Source organism: Littorina saxatilis, linkage group LG8 (assembly GCF_037325665.1).
Source record: "Littorina saxatilis isolate snail1 linkage group LG8, US_GU_Lsax_2.0, whole genome shotgun sequence".
Taxonomy (NCBI): domain Eukaryota; kingdom Metazoa; phylum Mollusca; class Gastropoda; order Littorinimorpha; family Littorinidae; genus Littorina; species Littorina saxatilis.
In genome coordinates, this window is record NC_090252.1 from 65,172,535 (window position 1) to 65,180,466 (window position 7,932).

Below are 7,932 nucleotides of genomic sequence, written 5' to 3' on the forward strand. Positions count from 1 at the left end.
TGCTCGTGTCTCCTTTCATGTTTCCTCTTACTAAGGCGCTGTTATCTTATCTTGGGTCGTTCGACCAAATACCTCTCTAGTCGGCGACCTGTATGTTTGGTTAAAGCTTCAGTATCATTGGGTTACCTTATTATATTGCTTTCTGTCGTTTAAGATAAGAAAATGTGCTCTGTCTTATCTAATTGTTGTAAATAACAATACTTTAAGTTATTGAGACATCCCAGTGCACTAAGGGATTTATAGAGCAAATCGAGAAAATTCATTATTGAACGAAGCGCATAGCGCTGAGTTCAATAATCATTTTCTAGATTTGCTCTATAAATCCCTTAGTGCACTGGGATTGTTTCAATAACGATATTGTCAGTACCGCCATAGAAAAAAAGAAAATTCAAAACGCACAAGGAGTCTGGCCTTTATTTTCAGATTTGAATTTTTTTAAATCCTTGACACGTAGGGTTTCGATTTAGCATTTATGTTCCATTCGGGTGACGTTCTTAATTTTGTTTATTAAAATTGGTTTAATTTAAATATGTGTAATGTTAAACTTGTGGGGTCCTGATTTGGCCTATATGGTCCGCTGGACCCAAAAAGCAATAACTAACTAACTAACTAGTAGTGAAGAAATGGACAAAATCTAAACGCCGTGATCTTTTATTTCTAGAGGCATACTTTTTGTGTTAATGTTATATGAAGTCTTATATCGCGCGCGTATCTCCAGACTCGGACTCAATGCGCAGGGATCTATTTATGCCGTATGAGATGGATTTTTTTTTACACAATACATCACGCATTCACATCGACCAGCAGATCGCAGCCATTTCGGCGCATATCCTACTTTTCACGGCCTATTATTCCAAGTCACACGGGTATTTTGGTGGACATTTTTTATCTATGCCTATACAATTTTGCCAGGAAAGACTCTTTTGTCAATCGTGGGATCTTTAACGTGCACACCCCAATGTAGTGTACACGAAGGGACCTCGGTTTTTCGTCTCATCCGAAAGACTAGCACTTGAACCCACCACCTAGGTTAGGAAAGGGGGGAGAAAATTGCTAACGCCCTGACCCAGGGTCGAACTCGCAACCTCTCGCTTCCGAGCGCAAGTGCGTTACCACTCGGCCACCCAGTCCATAAAGTCTTAACACTGAGAATTGTCCCAAATGACATAAAACTGCATGCTTTTCAATACATATCAGATCTGATGAAATTGAATAAAAAGTCTGTGTGGTTTTTCTTCTGTCTTAATGTGGTGTGAAAACAAACTGGGTAAGAAAATATATTCTTAGTAACGACGACATAGTGTCACGTGATTGTGTGGGCAATGTTATGTTAATCTTACACACATCATTTTTCAATTCTGTATAAAAGTTTGTCAGAGTCACCAAACAGGCTCAGGATCGGTATATCAGGGTGCAACAGCTCCGTGAACGTTTCACAATACCGCTACGCAGATTCCGGGGATGCCTCTCCCAAAAAAGAAACTTGAAAAAAGAAACATCGTGGCGCCATGCACATAGTTTTTGTGCAGACAATATTTTTGCAATTCAATAAAAAGGCGACCACTCAGTAAAGTCTTGGTTCAATGATGTTCTTTTTGTGGTTTAGTGGTTAGCAACAATGCAACTGACAAACTTCAAACTGAATGTTGGTGCTTTCCTCTAACATATTTGAAACAAATCAATGTTTACCTGTGTCAAGTTTCTTTTTTGGGAGAGTATATATAGATATAGATATATAGTATATTTAGATGTTATATTTTAAATGAAAAATGCAGTCATTCGTTACGAATATATGTAATTTAGAAACCGAATTTGATCATTATTTACGCTATTCGTATAATAAAATACAATTGCACAGAGAGAGGCTGTGTGGAAGCATAAACATATGCCTGCACACACACACACACACACCACCAATACCTAAACACATTTATCAAATCATTCGGCCTGAATAAACAATAAACGATTGAACAGACTCAAATATCAATGTGTTTATACAAAATGAATATTCCTCGCTGCCTTTTAATAATGTTTCTACCTGTCTAACATATCCAGGCAAATAATTAATTGTGGACATACAAGCATCTGCATACAACGTGCAGTTTCACAAGTAATGTTCGGCTGTTTTATTTGGGTCACCGCACGCACCCTGAGGGTTATTTTTCTAATGGCGTTTACATAAATTGGAATTGAGATTACTAATATTTCACCGCACTCAGCCTTTTTCCACAATAATCAACTGGTACATAAAAATCGGGACCACGTAAATAACGCTTAAAGGCATATGTACGCGCTCCCGTGTTTACAAAGTGTAGTTTGCCCATAATCGATGTCAAACGCACCATAAGACCATATAATGACGATATGTCACCATGCGCGGACCATATTAACAGCTATTGTGTTTTCAGCGTAGCAATAGGGCCCGATATTTAGACGAGACAAGTATAATGCCGACGAGTCGAAGACGAGTCGCATTATACTTGTTCGAGTCTAAATATCGGACCCTATTGCTACGATGAAAACACAATAGCGTTTATATAGCTATTCTGACATTAAATTCTGTGTTAGAATCATGTTTTTGTCAGCGACAAGTACCAGAATGGTCCATGTCGTTGATTGCAGACGACGGTTCCCTTTCCGCATGAAGCCACGGAAATAACCGAACATTGAAAAACCCACGGACATGTATTACGGAGAAAACTCGAGATAACCGGATGCTTAGCATTACGTCAATATGTTAGGAATCATATGACGTCATGACGTATCATGCTTGCCTACGTAGATTGTATGTTCGAAAGTCTGACTTCTGTTGGGAATTCGCGTGGTGAAGACAGCGGTAAATCTGTAGATGATAAGAGAACAAGGATTGTCTCAGAAGAAACGACGAAATGTTTCAGACCGGTAACTTCATTTCAACATTGCACTATACAATGGACGTTCTATGTGACAGGAGAGTTTGCTGATTTTGTGTAAACATTGGAGAGATCGTCTGCTAGAATCCGAGATAGGTCGCTTCAGATTGCAGCTTCTGGAAATTTGCAAGGTTTGTTGCCTGTTAAAGAACTGGATTTTACACGTAATGTATGTCATGTACAGTAAGCAACAACAAAAACACACACAAAGCAAATGGCATCGTCTGTCGACTAGTCACAGAGTGACAGAAACAAACCTGGCGAGGTATGCGTGTACTTTATACACGTGGAAGAAACCGGAACCATGCGTCTTTGTTATTGCCGATATCGTTTGGATATCGGCAAAAATGGCCAACTTTCGTAGCGTTATGCTTTGATGATCGGAAAAGGGATGTGTGAGACCATCCAATCACAGCCCCCGAATTCCCCCACGTGTCCATCAGAATAGCTATATACATGCATTACAGCTTGTTTTAGAGTCTCAAAAACTTTGGATGTAAACAAAGACGCGGAGTTATTTCCCTTGCGTCAACGCTACCTCTGTTGGCAAATCTATAAATAGGACGATCCAGATCAAAATGAAAATTAACATATCTCAACATTGAAGGGGTCCTAGACCACAATATTTTGCAGGGAACTTAATTTAGCATGTCTCCAGCTGTTGGTAAAGCAATTAGCGTGTATAGTCATCGAGTACATATGGCTTTAAACTCGCTTATTGAGTGTGTGTTTTTTAACCACATCAGGCATATTATTCCATAGAATTGTTGTCGATGGAATGAAAGATGTTCGAAAAATATCTGTCCTATGTTCTAATTGTCTTCTATGATAGGGATGTATGGATGAGACTGGTGTCGAGAGGTTAATTAAATATTTGGGGCATTAACTATGAACGATTCTTTGAAATGAAATTAATTCGACGTTTCTTTAAACTAAAAAATAAATTATAAAAAAAATCCTTATGAATCTTTTCATGGCTAGTTCTCCGCACACCGCCAATTATAATATATACGTCAAGCTTCAGGGTGTAATTTTTCCAGTGTTCGACAAGGTTTCGGTACAGTTGTCCCATACTACATCAATATAATCATTATATAAGATATATAAATTGGCCGAGTGACCTATTTTATTTTTACTTTCTGTTCTCCCGGCTAGACTCTAGCCTTAAGGCGATGCGTGGCACTAAAATTAAACTTGGAGAATACACGGAATAACCTAGTTTTCTGGGTAGTTATTGAAGTGACATAAAAATGAATGAAACAAGAAATTCCTACGAGGTAGGAAAAACACCCCCGTCAAAGGGAAATAACCTTCTCAGTTGGTGGCAGTGACTGAGTGAGAATGGTTTTTTCCCTTTGACCATGAAGATGTCCCTGTATAAGTCCTTGTATAATTTTAATCCACCAATAACTCCCCAACCGTGTGTTTGACTGGTCCCAAATTTTGTAAGGACCGTCTCAGGAATGTATAGAACCTGTTCACCAAGTTTGGTGACGATCGGTCCGTTCATTCTTGAGATCTATATGCGAACACAAACACCCAAACAAACACACAAACACCCAAACAAACACATCGAGCGAAACCCATACACACCCCTATACCGGGGGTGTAAAAATTGTGAATATGAATGGCCACAGATTGCCGTTGCTATGATGTTGGATTTCTAGGAAACGGTTTTACAGCGACATCATACAAAAGAAATGCATGATATTTGACACAAAGATACACAAGACTTTTATTTACAATCTTATAGAGCAATATTTTGACGAAAGACTACAGTTGAATTTATAATAATTTTTGTAATAAGGATTAATGAATTTTTAAGCGCATATTTTTTGCCAGTTTCCATAGCGACGGCAATCTATGTCCTTTAGATTCCGCAATGTTATCATTTCTTTATATAAGTCACTTCAATAACTACCCAGAAAACTAAGTTACTCCATGTATTTTCCAAGTTTCATTTTGGTCATTTTAGTGCCGCTCATTGCATTTCACTGAGTGGTCAAGACAGCAATATACACAGTTTTTGCGACCAGATTTGCCATCAGTGTGCACCACTTTGAAATAAAGAGCCTCGAACAGAATGACAGTTTTAAACAAATGTGGATTGGTATTCCCAGTACAATACATGTGCACATATACACATCTATATTTACAGGTCCAGATCAATGTAAACCTTACAAGTTGAGTACAAGCCCATATAAATCCATTTAATGTTTGTGATAATAGGTGATAATAAATTCATTGACAAGAGATTTCAAGTGTTTAAAGTTGCTCTTCGGTGAGTTTAGTTTGTAGAATCACATTTCAAGCCCCATTCCTGCGCATGTAGACTTTCAACCACCTGTCCCCCAACTTTCAAGCAAATTTTGTCGACGCGAAGCCTGTTGAAAATCGTTGCCCATGTGAACAGCGCAAATGCTCAAACTAGTTTTAAGCAGCGATGTTCACCAGACTTGCAGTGATAACGTGAGTCAAATACAAACGTCGTTTTCGTTGGCCAGAAGAGTAAAGCTAACCAATCGGTAAGCGCGATAACAAAAGTCTGCGCATAATCTGCGCCAAGTCGCTCACGATTCGAGCAAACGCTAAACTGAGTTTTCGAGTCGCGCCTATATCGTTGGGGCCGTTCACATGGCAGTCTTTTCGCCGACTTTGCCTCAGCAACTCAGGGGCGACTAAAAAACAACTAAACTTGGGGAAAAGTTGGTTAAAAGTCTGCCATGTGAACGGCGCTTAAGAAATCCTCTTCCCCACCACAGGTCTGCCTGGTCTTTTGTACGGAATTAAATTCCCCCGAAACAGACGTATGGCTGCCTACATGTCCTCCCGTTATATTCCGATGAAAAAGACTTTTGCACTTCAAATCCCACTATGCGTGGTCACAATATGTTATTAGTACACCGCGGCCTTGGGATTCGCGGACTCTTGGGACCCTCTGAAACTCCGCTGAGGGGGTCCTTGTGGACCCTCTAAACGTTAAAAGAAGGGGACCCGGGACTCGCTAGGTGGGGCATCCGTGGGTAGCCCTCGTCGTCGTCGTTGTTGTTGTTGTTGTTGTTGTTGTTGTTGTTGTTGTTGTTGTTGCGTCCGTGGGGAGCCCTCTTGTTGTCGATGTTGTTGTTGTTGTTGTACATCGCCGTGAGCTCTCATGAGAAGGGATAATCAAATTTGTTTAATCTATTATTATGAGATCAAACAGTAGATTGAAGCTCCTACAAAAATGTCATCATCAAACTTTATTAAAAGTGTGTTTAAAACGTGTAAGGCAGGAATTAGTATCAGTGACACAGTAAACATCGCGTGCTTATCGATGAGGCTAAGTTGTGTTTAACGCCCTCACGTCTTGCGTGATTATCGGTTGAACAAAGACGGGTATTGACAGGATAAAGCGCGACCTTGTGTTACCTGGATACCACGTTCTTCTCAGTGTTGTGTTCGGGGTAAATTGAAAATTAATTCTACACCACCACACACAGCGACAAATTAAATATTTAATCAGTGTCTTTTATTGAACAGATTTTTTTATTAAAGTGACAGTGGACCTGCCTAACTAAGCCCAACATGTCCATAAGGGAGCGCTGTCAAATGAGATATTGAAGTTTTACGCCCTCACGGCAAAGCCATTAGGGGCGTCAGAGACGGGAAAACCCCGGCTTAGTATGACAAAAGAATGGGAAAATAGCAATAATAAAAATAGAAGGAAAAAGTAAAAAGAACAGGGTTGTCGGCGGGTAGAGGAGACCTGAATTTGGCTAGGGACCTAGCTGGGTCGTCTTGGGTCAGTGTTGTCTATAGTCACATTGGGGGCTGTTGGGCCGATGGAGCACAGGGGCTTTATAGTTTTTGTATATGGTAAAACTTGCATGCGTGTATTCGTGTTTTCCAGGGCTTGAAATTTTCACTGTGACTTTATGATCTTTAACGTGCGCGTGCGTCCTGTCAAATGATATTTTCCAAGGTAAATTCCCTCTGGTGAACGCGACCATGTTGACCACCACAGATCAGTTCAGCTTTTTGCACGGAACGAGAGTATCCTTCCACTTAAACGCATACCAAAACTCAAAAGCCTGGCTGCTTCCTCTGTTGAGTGGGAATTTTTGTTGTTATCTTGTTCCAGCTGTTTTTGATGTAAGATATCAGCTTGACGTTCTGTGTATGCACAAGATATTGAAAAGGACTTAAAGCTGGCCTCTACCCCTTGTACAGGTGATACACTTTGAAAAGAAAAATTCGGTTAGTTCAAGAAGTGCCAAGGCCGGTAATAATGAATAAAATAGGGCTAAGAATAGGGCTTAGAATAAGGCTAAGAATAGGACTTAGCGTGCTAATTTCTAAGGTATCAACTGAAACTTCAGTATGGGTTATCCGATTTTCCACGAACCACCAATCATGACATTTCTAAGGTTCAATTGTTGATATGATATGCAAGTGGAAGTGCATTGCCAAGGCACTGCATACCCCAAGCAAAGGACAAATTCTCTCTCTCTCTCTCTCTCTCTCTCTCTCTCTCTCTCTCTCTCTCTCTCTCTCTCTCTCTCTCTCTCTCTCTCTCTCTTTCTCTCTTTACGATTTAAAAAAGGAAAACACACCCTATGCATACTTCACGTCGGAGTACAGCTTTCGAAATGAGCAAAGGAAAGCGCGGGCTGAGCGGAGTTCGTTTAACACGCAGTGATTGGCTGTAGTGTATTGTACGCTGCCAATCCGGTAAACTACCGTTTTTCGCTCACATACTTGTCTTTATGAACGCACCAACCGAGCGTCCATCGACTGTAGGAAACACAGGGCCACACCATCACATAATGCCTCACAAGAAAAGACACACTATTATGGGGGATTTCTTGAGCGAGTTTTAGCGTCAACTAAGGTGACTCGAGTCGAACCGGAGGTCGCAAAAACTCGGTCCGGTACGACTGGAGTGACGTCACCGGTTAACCAACTTTCAACCTTGCTTCCTGCGTAGGGTCTCTCCAGTTCCAAGATGGCTGCCAAGGCGAGGTGAGAAACTTCTGCAAAT